A 16,200-nucleotide genomic window follows, 5' to 3' on the forward strand; every position below is an offset into this window, starting at 1 on the left:
TGCTCCACACACCACTGACCACGTCCAGGCGCTTACCCATTGTCTCTCGAGATAAGGAGGCCAAAGATAATTAATGATTTAGATGAAGGAACTAAATGTAATATCTCCAAATTTGCAGATGACACAAAACTGGATGGGAGGGTGAGTTGTGAGGAGGATGCAGAGAGGCTTCAGGGTGATTTGGACAAGTTGAGTGAGTGGGCTAATTCCTGGCAGATGCACTATAAATGTGGATAAATGTGAGGTTATCCACTTTGATAGCAAAAACAGGAAGGCAGATTATTATCTGAACGGCAATAAACTGAGAGAGGGGAATATGCAGCAAGACCTGGGTGTTCTCGTACACCAGTCGCTGAAGGTCAGCATGCAGGTGCAATGGGCAGTAAAAAAGGCAAATGGTATGTTGGCCTTCATAGCGAGAGGATTCGAGTACAGGAGCAGGGATGTCTTGCTGCAATTATGCAGGGCCTTGGTGAGGCCACACCTGGAATATTGTGTGCAGTTTTGGTCTCCTTATCTGAGGAAGGATGTTCTTGCCATGGAGGGAGTGCAGCGAAGGTTTACCAGACTGATTCCTGGGATGGCGGGACTGACATACGAGGAGAGATTGAGTCGGATAGGATTATATTCACTGGAGTTCAGAAGAGTGAGGGGGGATCTCATAGAAACCTATAAAATTCTACCAGGACTTGACAGGATGGATGCAGGAAGGATGTTCCCGATGGTGGGGGAGTCCAGAACCAGGGGTCATAGTCTCAGGATACGGGGTAAACCTTTCAGAACTGAGATGAGGAGAAATTTCTTCACCCAGAGAGTGGTGAGCCTGTGGAAATCGCTACCACAGAAAGCAGTTGAGGCCAAAACATTGTATGTTTTCAAGAAGGAGTAAGATATAGCTCTTGGGTCTAAAGGGATCAAAGGGTATGGGGGGAAAGCGGGAACAGGTTACTGAGTTGGATGATCAGCCATGATCATAATGAATTGTGGAGCAGGCTCGAAGGGCCGAATGGCCTACTCCTCCTATTTTCTATGTTTTTATGGAGTCGCATGTAGGCTAGACCAGGTAAGGATGGCAGTGTTCATTCCCTAGAGGACATTAGTGAACCAGATGGGTTTTTCCAACAATTGACAGTGGTTTCATGGCCATCATTATACTAGCTTTAAATTCCATATTTATTAATTGAATTCAAAATCCACCTTCTGCTGTGGTGGGATTCGAACCCATGTCCCCAGAGAAATAGCATGGGTCTCTGGGTTACTAGTCCAGTGACAGTACCACGACACCTCCAGCTCCCTGCTCTTCTGTTCCAGCATAACCTTCCTGCTCTTATATTCTATACCTCGGCTAATAAAGGAAAGGATTCCATATGCCTTCTTAATCATCTTATCGACCTGTCCTGCTACCTTCATGGATCTATGAACATTAATTCCAAGGTCCCTCACATCCACTGCACTTCTCAGTATTCTCCCATTAATTGTGTATTCCTTTGCCCTGTTTGACTTCCCCAAATGCATCACCTCACACTTCTCTGGGTTGAATTCCATTTGCCACTTTTCTGCCCACTTGACCAGTCCGTTAATATCTTCCTACAGCCATCCTCCTTGCTGTCAATCACACGGCCAATTTTTGTGTCATCTGCAAACTTCTTGATCATGCCCCCTACATTGACGTCCAAACAGTTAATATATACCACAATAAACAGGGGACCCAGTACTGAGCCCTGTGGGACACCACTGGAAACAACCCTCCAGTCGCAATAACACCAGTCAACAATTACCTGCCACTGAGCCAATTTTGTATTCAGCTTGCTTAATTTACCTGGATCCCATGAGATTTTATTTTTTTAACCAGTCTGCCATGTGGGACCTTATCAAAATCCTTGCTAAAATCCATGTGAACCACATCAACTGCACTACACTCATCTATCTTCCTTGTTCCTTCAAAAAAATTCAATCAATTTCGTTAGACAGGATCTTCCCTTAACGAATCCATGCTGACTATCCTTGATTAATCTGTGCCCTTCTAAGTGACAGTTTATCCTGTCTCTCAGAACTGATTCCAATAATTTACCCACAACTGAGGTTAGACTGATAGGCCTGTAATTATTTGGTCTATCCCTCGCTTCCTTTTTAAACAATGGTACTACATTATTAGTCTTCCAATCCTCCAGCACCACACCTGTATTTCAGAGATGCAACACCTTGTCCCATAACTCTATTTTCTTAAAGCTTATAGTCAAGGAGAGCAAGTTACAGGCATGGGAGAGACAGTCCATGAGTCTTTGTAGCTGAGTTTCCGTGTGAATGATTAGCACAGCATCAGTGTAGAGGAGTTCTCTGATCAGAACGTGATGTGTTTTTGTCTTCGCTTTCAGCCTTGATCAATTGTACAGCTTGCCATATGACCTGATGCCACAACCCTGTTTCACTCCATTCTTCACTCCAAAACTGTCAGAAATGGAGCCATCAAACTGTACAGTGTAGTGCATGTTGTCATGGAAGTAGCAGATGAGACTGAGGAGCTTTGGTGGAGAGGCAGTTTTTCCCAAAATCTTGTAGAACCCTGCTCTGCTGACGGTGTCGAATGCCTTAGTGAGATCTATGAAGGTAAGGTAAAGGGCAATGCTCTGTTCCCGACACTTCTCTTGTCGCTGATGTATGGAGAAGATCATATCCACAGTAGGTTTGCTGCTGCGGAAACAACACTGCGTTTCTGGGTACTTTCAGCCTGCAAGTAAATGGAGTCTTTTAAGTATGATCCTAGTAAAGGCCTTCCCTTGACGCTAAGGAGTGAGATGCCCCTGGAGTTGTTGCAGTCTCCTCTGTCACCTTTGTTTTTGTGTGGTGTTATGATTTTGGCATCACGCATCTCCTGTGGAACAGAGCCTACTTTCCAGCAGAGAAGGCGAAGGTCACAAAGATGTGGCAATAGATGGGACTTTCTGTGCTTGAGCAGTTCGGCTGGGATTCCGTTCTTGCCACGTGCCCTTTTGTTCATTAGGTGATTTATGGCCTTCTCGAGCTCCAGTGATGAGGGTTCTTCATCTAACTCATCCACGACAGGAAGTTGTGGGAGAGCATTGAGCACAGACTGGGAGATGTCTGACTCACAGGAGTACAGCTCACGGTAGTGTTCAGCCCAGCGGGACATCTGTCGGTGTGTACTTCATCATCTGCCGACTTCAGAGGAGCAACTTTGGTGATGGCAGGCCCAAGTGTCGTCTTGATCCCTTCATGCATAGCTCGTAGATCTCCTTTGTCACGTGCAGTTTGGATTTCTTGACATAAGCTGATCCAGTGTTTGTTTGCGCAGTGTCTCCTTCTCCTTTGCATAGCTGTCTTGGCTACTTTCATGTCGTGCAGTGTCTTAGCTGTTGTGCATCGTGTAGCCTTTGCTTTTTGCATCAATGACTGATATCATCTTAGCTGAGTAGGTCTCAAACCAGCCCTTGAAATGATTCCTATTGCTCTTCTGAATCATTTTTTTCCTTCTGGCAGTTTTTTCTTGGAAGTATTTTGGTGTGGTGTGGATAGCTGCTTGTTTGATTGGATTTTTGATCAACCTTTTCTTTTGTTTACTTTGCAGTTTGTTTTCTTGCATCATGATTCCACCAGTACCAAATGATGCTTCTGCTGCTTCATAGATGAAAGTGTATAATTTCAAAAGGACATAGACAGGTTGGTGGAATGGGCAGAAAAGTGGCTGATGAAATTTAACGTGGAGAAGTGTGAATGATACATTTTGGTAGGAAGAACACAGAGAGACAATACAAAATAAAGGGTAAAATTCTAAAAGTGGGTGCAGGAGCAGAGGAACCTGGGTATGTATATGTATAAGTCATTGAAGGTGGAAGGACCGGTTGAGAGCACGGTTAATAAAGCATACAGCATCTATATTTTATTAATAGGGGCTTAGAGTACAAAAGCAAGGAGGTTATATTGAACTTGTATAAACACTGGTTCGGCCTCAACTGGAGTATTGTATCCAGTTCTGGGCAGCACACTTTAGGAAAGATGTGAAGGCATTAGAGAGAGTGCAGAAAAGATTCAAGCAAATGGTTCCAGGAATGAGGAACTTCAGTTCTGTGGATAGATTGGAGAAGTTGGGACTGTTTTCCTTGGAGCAGAGAAGGCTGAGAGTAGATTTGATAGAGGTGTTCAAAATCACAAGGGGTCTGGACATAGAAGATAGAAACTGTTCCCATTGGTGGAAGGATTGAGAACGAGAGGGCACAGATTTAAGGTAATTGGCAAAAGAAGCAATGGCGACATGAAAATCTTTTTCACGCAGCGAGTGGTTAGGACCTGGAATGCACTGCCAGAGAGTGTGGTGGAGGAAGATTCAATCGAGGTATTCAAGGGGGAATTGGATTGTTATCTGAAAAGGAAGAATATGCAGGGTTACAGGAAGAAGGCGGGGGAATGGCACGGGGTAAATTGCTCTTTCTGAGAGCCAGCATATATACGAGGGGCTGAATGGCCTCCTTCTGTACTGTAACAGTGACCCTTCCATCCTTTTGCTGTCTGGCCAGTTATAAGAAGCAGTGCTGATCGGTCAGGGTGTGATGTTTTTGTGTCAATTGCTGAGGCCTTTGCACCTGTTTCAGGATCAGAAACTGTCCTTTAATGGATGTTTGTTCAAAACCTTAGGTCTATACTAATGGTTAACTATGGTTCAATAAGCATTGCATTTGCTGTCTCAATTTTAAAGTATTTCATTGGATTGAGGATTTACTAGGGCTTAAAGGTTGATTGTTAGATTACTATTTTACTACTACTTGTGGTCGGTACCTCAAGACCGACTGTGGTAACTGCAGAAGGGTATCGCTGCTGTCCGCCACAAGGAAGATCATCACGAGTCCTTCTCAACTGCCTCCCTCCCGTGGCTGATGAGCTCCTACCAGAATCACAATGTGGATTCCATCCATCAAGAGGCACAGTGGACATGATCTTCACAGCAAGACAACTCCAAAAAAATGTAGGGAGCAGCAGCAACCTTTATACATGGCCAACTTGGACCTTACAAAGGCCTTCGACTGTATCATCCAGGAGGGATTAAGGAACATCCTCCTCAAATTTGGCTGCCGGAGAAATTTGTCACCATCTTCCACCTGCTGCACGGCGACATGCAAGCTGTAATCCTTGCCAACGGATCTGCCACTGACTCAGTCCGAGTGCAAACTGGGTTCAAGCAAGGCTGTGTCATCGCACCAACGCTCTTTTCCATCTTCCATGCCGCAACACTACACCTCATTTCCACGAAGCTCCCTGTCGGAGTAGATCTACTCTACAGGACGAACAGCAAACTATTTAACCTATGTTGCCTCCAGTCCAGAACCAAGACCACTCCAGCCTCTGTCATCGAGCTGCAGTACGCTGACGACGCTTGCGTATACACGCACTCAGAGGCCGAGCTTAAACCCTCGTCGATGCATTCACGGAGGTGTATGAAAGAATGGGCCTTAAGCTAAACATCCGGAAGACAAAGATCCTGTACCAGCCCGCTCCTGCAGTGTAACACTGTCCCCCGACTATCAAGATCCACGGCGAACCATTGGACAATGTGGATCATTTTAATACCTTGGGAACCTCCTCTCAGCAAGGGCAGACATTGACGATGAAACTCAGCATTGCTTCCAGTGTGCCAGCGCATCCTTTGGTCATCTGAGGAAAAGAGTTTTGACAACAAAGACCTCAAACCTTATACCAAGTTCATAATCTACAGGGCCGCAGTGTTACCTGCCCTTCTGTATGTGTCAGAAACATGGACACTGTACAGCAGATATCTCAAAGCCCTGGAGAGATATCCCCAGTGGTGCCTCCACAAGATCCTGCAAATTCAATGGCAGGACAGGTGCTCCAATGTCAGTGTCCTCTCTCAGGCCAACATCCCCAGTATCGAGACACTGGTCATGCCTAGTCAGTTATGTTGGGTGGGCCACATCATCTGCATGCCTGACACAAGACTCCCAAAAACAAGCTTTCTACTCCGAGCTCCGTCACGGCAAGAGGTTACCAGGAGAGCAGAGGATAAGCTACAAGGATGTCCTTAAAGCCTCCCTGAAAAAATGTGACAGCTCTACTGATTCGTGGGAATCTCTTGCCCGAGACCACCCGAAATGGAGAAGAAGCATCTGCGACGGTGCCAGTTAGTTCGATCAATGTCGACATGCCCAGGCAGCGAACAGCGGAAGGAGCATTTGGAAATTCGAGCATCCCATTCACTCACCTCACCAAACACCACCTGCCCCACCTGTGGCAGAGTGTGTGGATCCAGAATTGAACTATTCAGTCAGCTAAGGACCCACAACCTTGAAGTGGAAGAAAGTCATCCTTGTTCCCGAGGGACTGCCTAAGAAGAACTATTTTACAGTTCTAAGAATCAGGATGGATTGCAAATCATTTAAAAGAAAGGGATACCTGTTTTTAAATTCTCACTCGAGTTCCAGGGCGAAATGTGGGGCAGTTTTTGAATGTTTGTGAAGTTGTGCTGCTTATAGTTTGCTGTAAATGCTGGTTTCTGTGGCTACACACATGCTGTGGTTTGTGTGAGGGCCCTTTCGTGGCCTTCCCACCTCACCTGGCCCAGTTATATTAAGTTCTGTGAATCCAGTCCTACTGTAAGATAGTTTGCAATGTGTAAGATGTTGTCTTTAAAAGAAGACTGTATTTGTTTAGGCTTTGGGCTGGAATGAAGGTAGATGTGTTTACAGAGATGTTGCTGTAAACAGAACTCTGCACGTGTTACCCTAGAAATGCAGCCCACTGACTGTCAATGGATCCATTCACGATGTGAGATTTTGATGTGCAAAGTATCTTGCACAAAGCTCAGCCCTCTTGTCAGTGGAGAAAATGTGTGCAGACATATGGACGAGATGGTTGTGCTGTAATCCCAGAGCTACAAGCTGTCCACAAACTAATCATTCTGCCAGCACGACACTGGAGTAAAGCCTGGCTACCCGACCCGAACCCGACTAGACCCAACTACATGTGTCGGGTTCGGGCTGGGTTGAAATGCCAAGTCCAGCATTCGGGGTCGGGTCGGGCTGGACACTGCTTTTGGAAAGTTACGGGATCAGACTTACCCGTGATTCCCCACAACTCCAGCTGCAGTGATAGCCTGCTGCCGGAACAGATGAAGGAGATTTGGGTCTGGTCGGGCGTGAAAAAAAATTAAAGGGTTCAGGTTGGCTGTGGTCAGGTCTGGCCCGGGTCAGGTTTTAATTTTGTACCCGAGCCAGTCTTTACACTGGAGTGTCAATTATACGCACAAACTCCTGGCCTGGAGCCTGAAGCTCAGCTTTCTTACTTGAGAGGAGAATTGCCACCAATCGAGCCAAATTTCCTCCCTGTTTTCCTGAAATTGTATCACTATTACAAGTTTTGTTGTGACTGTTAAATTTGTTACTCATCCTGCTTTTGTAACACTATGTCTCATGAGATATTGGATCGTATACCAGATTGATATTCTTGACTAATCTTGTTGTCTTAAATAAAAATGACAGAATCTAGCATTGCAGTTGCACCAGTCAGCCTCGCTTACTGATCTGTTTGTAGCTCCTTTTATCAATGGGCTTTCCCTGTTAACTAATTCCTATGTTTCTACATTGCCTTAAGCAACTAATCTGCTACAAGTGAGCTTTACAAAATATACAGTCTTTAATAAACATACAAATGCCGCGAACAACAGATGCCCCTCTACATTGCTTTCATTGATCTCACCAAAGCCTTTGACCTCGTCAGCAGACGTGGTCTCTTCAGACTACTAGAAAAGATCGGATGTCCACCAAAGCTACTAAGTATCATCACCTCATTCCATGACAATATGAAAGGCACAATTCAGCATAGCGGCACCTCATCAGACCCCTTTCCTATCCTGAGTGGCTGTGTTCTCGCACCCACACTGTTTGGGATCTTCTCCTCCCTGCTGCTCTCACATGCATTCAAGTCTTCAGAAGAAGGAATTTTCCTCCACACAAGATCAGATGGCAGGTTGTTCAACCTTGCCCGTCTAAGAGCGAAGACCAAAGTACGGAAAGTCCTCATCAGGGAACTCCTCTTTGCTGACGATGCTGCTTTAACATCTCACGCTGAAGAGTGTCTGCAGAGTCTCATCGACAGGTTTGCGGCTGCCTGCAACGAATTTGGCCTAGCCATCAGCCTCAAGAAAACGAACATCATGGGACGGGACGTCAGAAATGCTCCATCTATCAATATCGGCGCCCACGCTCTGGAAGTGGTTCAAGAGTTCACCTACCTAGGCTCAACTATCACCAGCAACCTGTCTCTCGATTCAGAAATCAACAAGCGCATGGGAAAGGCTTCCACTGCTACTTCCAGACTGGCCAAGAGGGTGCGGGAAAATGGCGCACTGACACGGAACACAAAAGTCCAAGTGTATCAAGCCTGTGTCCTCAGTACCTTGCTCTATGGCAGCGAGGCCTGGACAAAGTATGTCAGCCAAGAGCGACGTCTCAATTCATTCCATCTTCGCTGCCTCCGGAGAATACTTGGCATCAGGTGGCAGGACCGTATCTCCAACACAGAAGTCCTCGAGGCGGCCAACATCCCCAGCTTATACACACTACTGAGTCAGCGGCGCTTGAGATGGCTTGGCCATGTGAGCCGCATGGACGATGGCAGGATCCCCAAAGACACATTATACAGCGAGCTCGCCACTGGCATCAGACCCACTGGCCGTCCATGTCTCCGCTTTAAAGACGTCTGCAAACGTGACATGAAGTCCTGTGACGTTGATCACAAGTCGTGGGAGTCAGTTGCCAGCGTTCGCCAGAGCTGGTGGGCAGCCATAAAGGCGGGGCTAAAGTGTGGCGAGTCGAAGAGATTTGGCAGTTGGCAGGAAAAAAGACAGAGGCGCAAGGAGAGAGCCAACTGTGCAACAGCCCCGACAAACACATTTTTCTGCAGCACCTGTGGAAGAGTCTGTCACTCTAGAATTGGCCTTTATGGCCACTCAAGCGCTGCTCCACAGACCACTGACCACCTCCAGGCGCATATCCATTGTCTCTCAAGACAAGGAGGCCAAAGAAGAATAAACATACATTTGCATAAACTAGCAAACCTTATCTCAAAGTGCTCAAAGGTTAATTGCTTTTATAGTTTCCCAGTTTTTAATAAGTCCTGTGAAAATATTTTATCAGTGGTGTTTCCCAGGGGTCAGTATTGGTACCACTACTCTTTTTGATATATGTTAGTACATACAATTTACTTACATACAATATGTAGCACAGAAACAGGCCATTTGGGCCAACCAGTCCATACTAGTGTTTCTGCTCCTCTCCAGCCTCTGCCCATCTTTCTTCATCTAACTTTATCAGGCTAATCCTCTATATTTGACTGATACATGGGTATACAGGGCACAGTTTCAATGTTTGCAGATGAGACAAAACTAGGAAATGTAGTTAACAGTGGAAAAAAAAACTTGCATTTATACAGCACCTTCACGAGCACCGGACGTCCCAAAGTGTTTTACAGTCAATGAAGTACTTTTTGAAACGTAGTCACTGTTGTTGTGCAGGAAATGTGACAGCCAGTATGTGCACAGCGAACCCCCACAAGTAATGTGATAATGACCAGATAATCTGTTTTTGTAATGTTGATTGAGGGATAAATATTGGCCAGGACACAGGGGGATATTTCTCCTGACTGTCTTCGAAATAGTGCCATGGGATCTTTTACATTCACCGGACCAAGTGGATGGGGTCTCGGTTTAACATCTCACCCGAAAGACAACACCTCCAACAGTGCAGCACTCCCTCAAAACTGACCCTCCGACAGTGCAGCACTCCCTCAGTACTGACCCTCCGACAGTGCAGCACTCCTTCAGTACTGACCCTCCGACAGTGCAGTGCTCTCTCAGTACTGACCCTCCGACAGTGCAGCACTCCCTCAGTACTGATCCTCCGACAGTGCAGCACTCCCTCAGTACTGACCCTCCGACAGTGCAGCACTCCCTCAGTACTGACCCTCCGACAGTGCAGCACTCTCTCAGTACTGACCCTCCGACAGTGCAGTGCTCTCTCAGTACTGACCCTCCGACAGTGCAGCACTCCCTCAGTACTGACCCTTCGACAGTGCAGCACTCTCTCAGTACTGACCCTCCGCCAGTGCAGTGCTCTCTCAGTACTGACCCTCCGACAGTGCAGCTCTCCCTCAGTACTGACCCTCTGACAGTGCAGCACTCCCTCAGTACTGACCCTTCGACAGTGCAGCACTCTCTCAGTACTGACCCTCCGACAGTGCAGCACTCCCTCAGTACTGACCCTCCCGACAGTGCAGCACTCCCTCAGTACTGACCCTCCGACAGTGCAGCACTCCCTCAGTACTGACCCTCCGACAGTGCAGCACTCCCTCAGTACTGACCCTCCGACAGTGCAGCACTCCCTCAGTACTGACCCTCCGACAGTGCAGCACTCCCTCAGTACTGACCCTCCGACAGTGCAGCACTTTCTCAGTACTGACCATCCGACAGTGCAGCACTCTCTCAGTACTGACCCTCCGACAGTGCAGCGCTCTCTCAGTACTGACCCTCCGACAGTGCAGCACTCCCTCAGTACTGACCCTTCGACAGTGCAGTGCTCGCTCAGTACTGACCCTCCGACAGTGCAGCACTCCCTCAGTACTGACCCTCCGACAGTGCAGCACTCCCTCAGTACTGACCCTTCGACAGTGCAGCACTCTCTCAGTACTGACCCTCCGACAGTGCAGCACTCTCTCAGTACTGACCCTCCGACAGTGCAGCACTCCCTCAGTACTGACCCTCCGACAGTGCAGCACTCCCTCAGTACTGACCCTCCGACAGTGCAGCACTCCCTCAGTACTGACCCTCCGACAGTGCAGCACTCCCTCAGTACTGACCCTCCGACAGTGCAGCACTCCCTCAGTACTGACCCTCCGACAGTGCAGCACTCCCTCAGTACTGACCCTCCGACAGTGCAGCACTCCCTCAGTACTGACCCTCCGACAGTGCAGCACTCCCTCAGTACTGACCCTCCGACAGTGCAGCACTCTCTCAGTACTGACCCTCCGACAGTGCAGCACTCCCTCAGTACTGCACTGGAGTATCAGCTTGATTTTTGTGCTCATGTCCTTGAATGGGACTTGAACTTGAATAGTCTGCATGTATGCATACAAAGTGTGCTGAATAAGGGTGAGCTACAAGCACAGATAGCAGAATGGAAGGGCTTAAAAATGGTGAGGACTGGGTGTTTAATATACAAGGATATAAAGTGTACAGAAAAGATGGAGAATAATAAAAGTGGGGTGGGGTAGCAATACTGATGAGGTAAGACATTGTGTTGGAAAGAGAGGATTTCCTTGAGAGGGCAAGGGCAGAATCCATTTGGTTAGAGTTGAGAAGCAAAAAGAGTATGATCATGCTATTAGGGCATTGTAATAGGATTCCAAATAATGAGAGAGAGATAGAGAAGCAATCTGCAAGGAAATCACAGAGATGTGCAAGAACTATTAAATGGTGATACTGAGGGAATTTAATCACCTCAATATCGATTGGGATTTTAGAGTAAATGGAAAGGAGGGGGAGGAATTTCTGGATTGTGTTCAGAACAACTTCCTTGGCCAGTATGTTCTCAGCCCCACTAGAAAAGAGGCATTGCTGGATCTGGTGCTGGGGAATGAGGTGGACCAAGTGTCTGTGGGGGAGCACTTGGGTCAGAGTGATCATTATATCATAATGTTTAGACTTGTAATGTAGAAAAGCAAAGAACAGTATAAGGTAGTATGACTATATTGGAAGAGGGCTAATTTCAGTGCAATACGAAGGGATCTAGCCAGGATATAATGGAACCAAAGACTGACAGGCAAAGCTGTAATGTAACAGTGGGTGATCTTTAAGGAGGAGATGCTTCATCTGGGAGATGCTTCAGGCGAGGTACGTTCCAACAAGGGAGAAAGGTAGGGGAACCAAAGCCAGGGCTCCTTGGATGACAAGGGAAATAGAGAATATGATGGGGAAAAAAACGGGTGTATGATGCATGTCAGCTGAATTCTTCAAGTGAGAACCAGGTCACATACAATAAGTTGAGAGGGGAGGTGAAGAGGAAAATAAGACTGGTAAAGAGAGAATATGAGAATAGAATGGCAGTCAACATAAAAGGGAATCAAAAATCTTCTCCCAGCATGTAAATAGTAAGCCAGTAGTAAGAGGTGGAGTGGGGCCTATTAGGGGCAAAGAGGGGAATGTATATTTAGAGGCACAGGACAAGGCTAATATAATTAATGAGTACTTTTTAACTTTGTAGGAAGACAAACTATCGTTGGAGGCAATGGATAGGGTAAAAATTGAAATGGGGAGGTACTGGAATGGCAAGCTATGTTCAGGGTAGATAAGCCACCTGGTCTGGATGGCTTGCATCCCAGGTTGCTAAAGAAAGTGGGGGTGGAGATAGTGGAAGGGCTTGCCATAATCTTCCAATCTTCCCTAGATATGGGGAGGTGCCAGAGGATTGGAGAGTGGGAAATGTGACCCCCTTATTCAAGAAAGGGTGGAAGGACATTCCTAGCCACTACAGCCCTGTTAGTTTAACATCAGTGGTGAGTAAGGTTTTAGAAATAATCAGGGAAAAAAATCAGCAGGCACTTGGAGAAGTTTGAGTTAATTAAAGAGAGCTGGGATGGATTTGTAAAGGTAGATCATGCTTACTTTATTCATTTCATGGCATGTGAGTGTCCCTGGCAAGGCCAGCATTTATTGACCATCCCTAATTGCCCTTGAGAACGTGCCCTTGAGCTGCCCTCTTGAACTGCTGCAGTCCATGAGGTGTAGGTACACCCACAGTGCTGTTAGGGAGGGAGTTCCAGGATTTTGAGCCAGCGAAGAACAGCATCTGGTTCCAAATCAGGATTGTCTGTGACTTAAAGGGTAACTTGCAGGTGGTGGTGTTCCCTTGTGGCTGTCCTTGTTTTTCTAGGTGGAAGAGGTTGCAGATTTGGAAGGTGCTGTCGAAGGAGCATTGATGAGTTGCTGCAGTGCATCTCGTGGATGGTACACACTGCTGCCACTTTGCGTCGGTGGTGGTGGGAGTGAATGTTTAAGGTGGTGGGTGGGATGCTGATCAAGCGGGCTGCTTTGTCCTGGATGGTGTTGAGCTGCATTCATCCAGACAAATGTAGAGAATTCCATCACACTCCTGACTTGTGCCATGTAGATGGTGGACAGACTTTGGGGAGTCAGGAGGTGAGTTACTCGCCGCAGGATTCCCAGCCTCTGACTTGCTGTTATCGGTGCAGTATTTAGGTGGCTGGTCCAGTTCAGTTTCCGGTCAATGGTAACCCCTAGGATGTTGATAGTGGGGGTTTCAGAGGAAATTTAATAGAATGTTACCAGGCATGAGGGACTTCAGTTATGTGGAGAGTGGAGAAGTTGGGATTGTTCTCCTTAGAAAAGGGAACGTTAAGGGAAGATTTGATAGAGGTCCTACGAGCAGAATTTACGGAGTGATGAGGTCCGACAAGCAGAATTTAGGGAGTTAGGAGCCAAGTTAAAAAGTAGGACCTCAGAGGTAGTAATCTCAGGATTGCTACCAGTGCCACGTGCTAGTCAGAGTAGAAATGAAAGAATAGTCAGGATGAATGTGTGGCTTGAGAGATGGTGCAGGAGGGAGGGGTTCAGATTTTTGGGACATTGGGACCGGTTCTGGGGGAGGTGGGACTATTACAAATTGGACGGTCTACACCTGGGCCGTACTGGAACCAATGTCCTTGGGGGTGCTTTTGCTAACGCTGTTGGGGAGGGTTTAAACTAATGTGGCAGGGGGATGGGAACCAAATGAGGAGGTCAGTGGACAGTAAGGAGGTAGTAACTAAAGCCTGTAAGGAACTAGATAATGAAGTCAGTGTGACTAAGGGAAAGAGTAGGCAGGGAGCAGATGATGTACACAAAGGGAGTTGGTGGTCTGAGGTGCATTTGTTTTAATGCAAGAAGTGTAGTAGGTAAGGCAGATGAACTTAGGGCTTGGATTAGTACCTGGGAGTATGATGTTATTGCTATTACTGAGACTTGGTTGAGGGAAGGGCATGATTGGCAACTAAATATCCCAGGATATCGATGCTTCAGGCGGGATAGAGACGGAGGTAAAAAGGGTGGAGGAGTTGCGTTACTGGTCAAAGAGGATATCACAGCTGTGCTGAAGGAGGGCACTATGGAGGACTCGAGCAGTGAGGCAATATGGGCAGAACTCAGAAATAGGAAGGGTGCGGTAACAATGTTGAGGCTGTACTACAGGCCTCCCAACAGCGAGCGTGAGATAGAGGTACAAATATGTAAACAGATTATGGAAAGATGTAGGAGCAACAGGGTGGTGGTGATAGGAGATTTTAATTTTCCCAACATTGACTGGGATTCACTTAGTATTAGAGGCTTAGATGGAGCAGAATTTGTCAGGAGCATCCAGGAGGGTTTTCCAGAGCAGTATGTAAATAGTCCAACTCGGGAAGGAGCCATACTGGACCTGGTGTTGGGGAATGAGCCCGGCCAGGTGGTTGAAGTTTCAGTAGGGGACTACTTTGGGAATAGTGATCACAATTCCGTAAGTTTTAGAATACTCATGGACAAAGACGAGAGTGGCCCTAAAGGAAGAGTGCTAAATTGGGGGAAGGCCAACTACACCAAAATTCGGCAGGAGCTGGGGAATGTAGATTGGGAGCAGCTGTTTGAAGGTAAATCCACATGTGATATGTGGGAGGCTTTTAAAGAGAGGGTGATTAGCGTGCAGGAGAGACATGTTCCTGTGAAAATGAGGGATAGAAATGGCAAGATTAGGGAACCATGGATGACAGGTGAAATTGTGAGACTAGCTAAGAGGAAAAAGGAAGCATACATAAGGTCTAGGAGGCTGAAGAAAGACGAAGCTTTGAAAGAATATCGGGAATGTAGGACCAATCTGAAACGAGGAGTTAAGAGGGCTAAAAGGGGTCATGAAATATCTTTAGCAAACAGGGTTAAGGAAAATCCCAAAGCCTTTTATTCATATATAAGGAGCAAGAGAAAGGATTGGCCCACTCAAGGACAAAGGAGGAAAGTTATGCGTGGAGTCAGAGAAAATGGGTGAGATTCTAAACGAGTACTTTGCATCGGCATTCACCGAGGAGAGGGACATGACGGATGTTGAGGTTAGGGACAGATGTTTGATTACTCTAGGTCAAGTCGGCATAAGGAGGGAGGAAGTGTTGGGTATTCCAAAAGGCATTAAGGTGGACAAGTCCCCAGGTCCGGATGGGATCTATCCCAGGTTACTGAGGGAAGCGAGAGAGGAAATAGCTGGGGCCTTAACAAATATCTTTGCAGCATCCTTAAACACGGGTGAGGTCCCGGAGGACTGGAGAATTGCTAATGTTGTCCCCTTGTTTAAGAAGGGTAGCAGGGAAAATCCAGGTAATTGTAGACCGGTGAGCCTGACGTCAGTGGTAGGGAAGCTGCTGGAGAAGATACTGAGGGATAGGATCTATTCCCATTTGGAAGAAAATGGGCTTATCAGTGATAGGCAACATGGTTTTGTGCAGGGAAGGTCATGTCTTATCAACTTAATAGAATTCTTTGAGGAAGTGACAAAGTTGATTGATGAGGGAAGGGCTGTAGATGTCATATACATGGACTTCAGTAAGGCGTTTGATAAGGTTCCCCATGGTAGGCTGATGGAGAAAGTGAAGGCGCATGGGGTCCAAGGTGTACTAGCTAGATGGATAAAGAACTGGCTGGGCAACAGGAGACAGAGAGTAGCAGTGGAAGGGAGTTTCTCAAAATGGAGACGTGTGACCAGTGGTGTTCCACAGGGATCCGTGCTGGGACCACTGTTGTTTGTGATATACATAAATGATTTGGAGGAAAGTATAGGTGGTCTGATTAGCAAGTTTGCAGACGACACTAAGATTGGTGGAGTAGCAGATAGTGAAGGGGACTGTCAGAGAATACAGCAGAATATAGATAGATTGGAGATTTGGGCAGAGAAATGGCAGATGGAGTTCAATCAGGGCAAATGCAAGGTGATGCATTTTGGAAGATCCAATTCAAGAGTGAACTAAACAGTAAATGGAAAAGTCCTGGGGAAAATTGATGTACAGAGAGATTTGGGTGTTCAGGTCCATTGTTCCCTGAAGGTGGCAACGCAGGTCAATAGAGTGGTCAAGAAGGCATACGGCATGCTTTCCTTCATCGGACGGGGT

At 46.8% G+C, this 16,200-nt stretch overlaps 1 protein-coding gene across 7 annotated transcripts in view; it reads left to right on the forward strand.

Moving 5' to 3' along the window:
- The window catches only part of LOC137380312 (6-phosphofructo-2-kinase/fructose-2,6-bisphosphatase 4-like), a 447,018-nt gene that overhangs the window by 132,704 nt on the left and 298,114 nt on the right, over positions 1-16,200 (forward strand). The window contains exon 2 of one of the 7 annotated variants that reach the window (XM_068052235.1): positions 3,587-3,678. The exons of the other annotated variants lie outside the window; for them this stretch is intronic. The gene's annotated coding sequence lies outside the window, so the exon portion shown is untranslated. The remainder of the gene's footprint in view (positions 1-3,586; positions 3,679-16,200) is intronic. 7 annotated transcript variants of the gene reach the window in all.

Source organism: Heterodontus francisci, chromosome 19 (assembly GCF_036365525.1).
Source record: "Heterodontus francisci isolate sHetFra1 chromosome 19, sHetFra1.hap1, whole genome shotgun sequence".
In the NCBI taxonomy this organism is placed as follows: Eukaryota; Metazoa; Chordata; class Chondrichthyes; order Heterodontiformes; family Heterodontidae; genus Heterodontus; species Heterodontus francisci.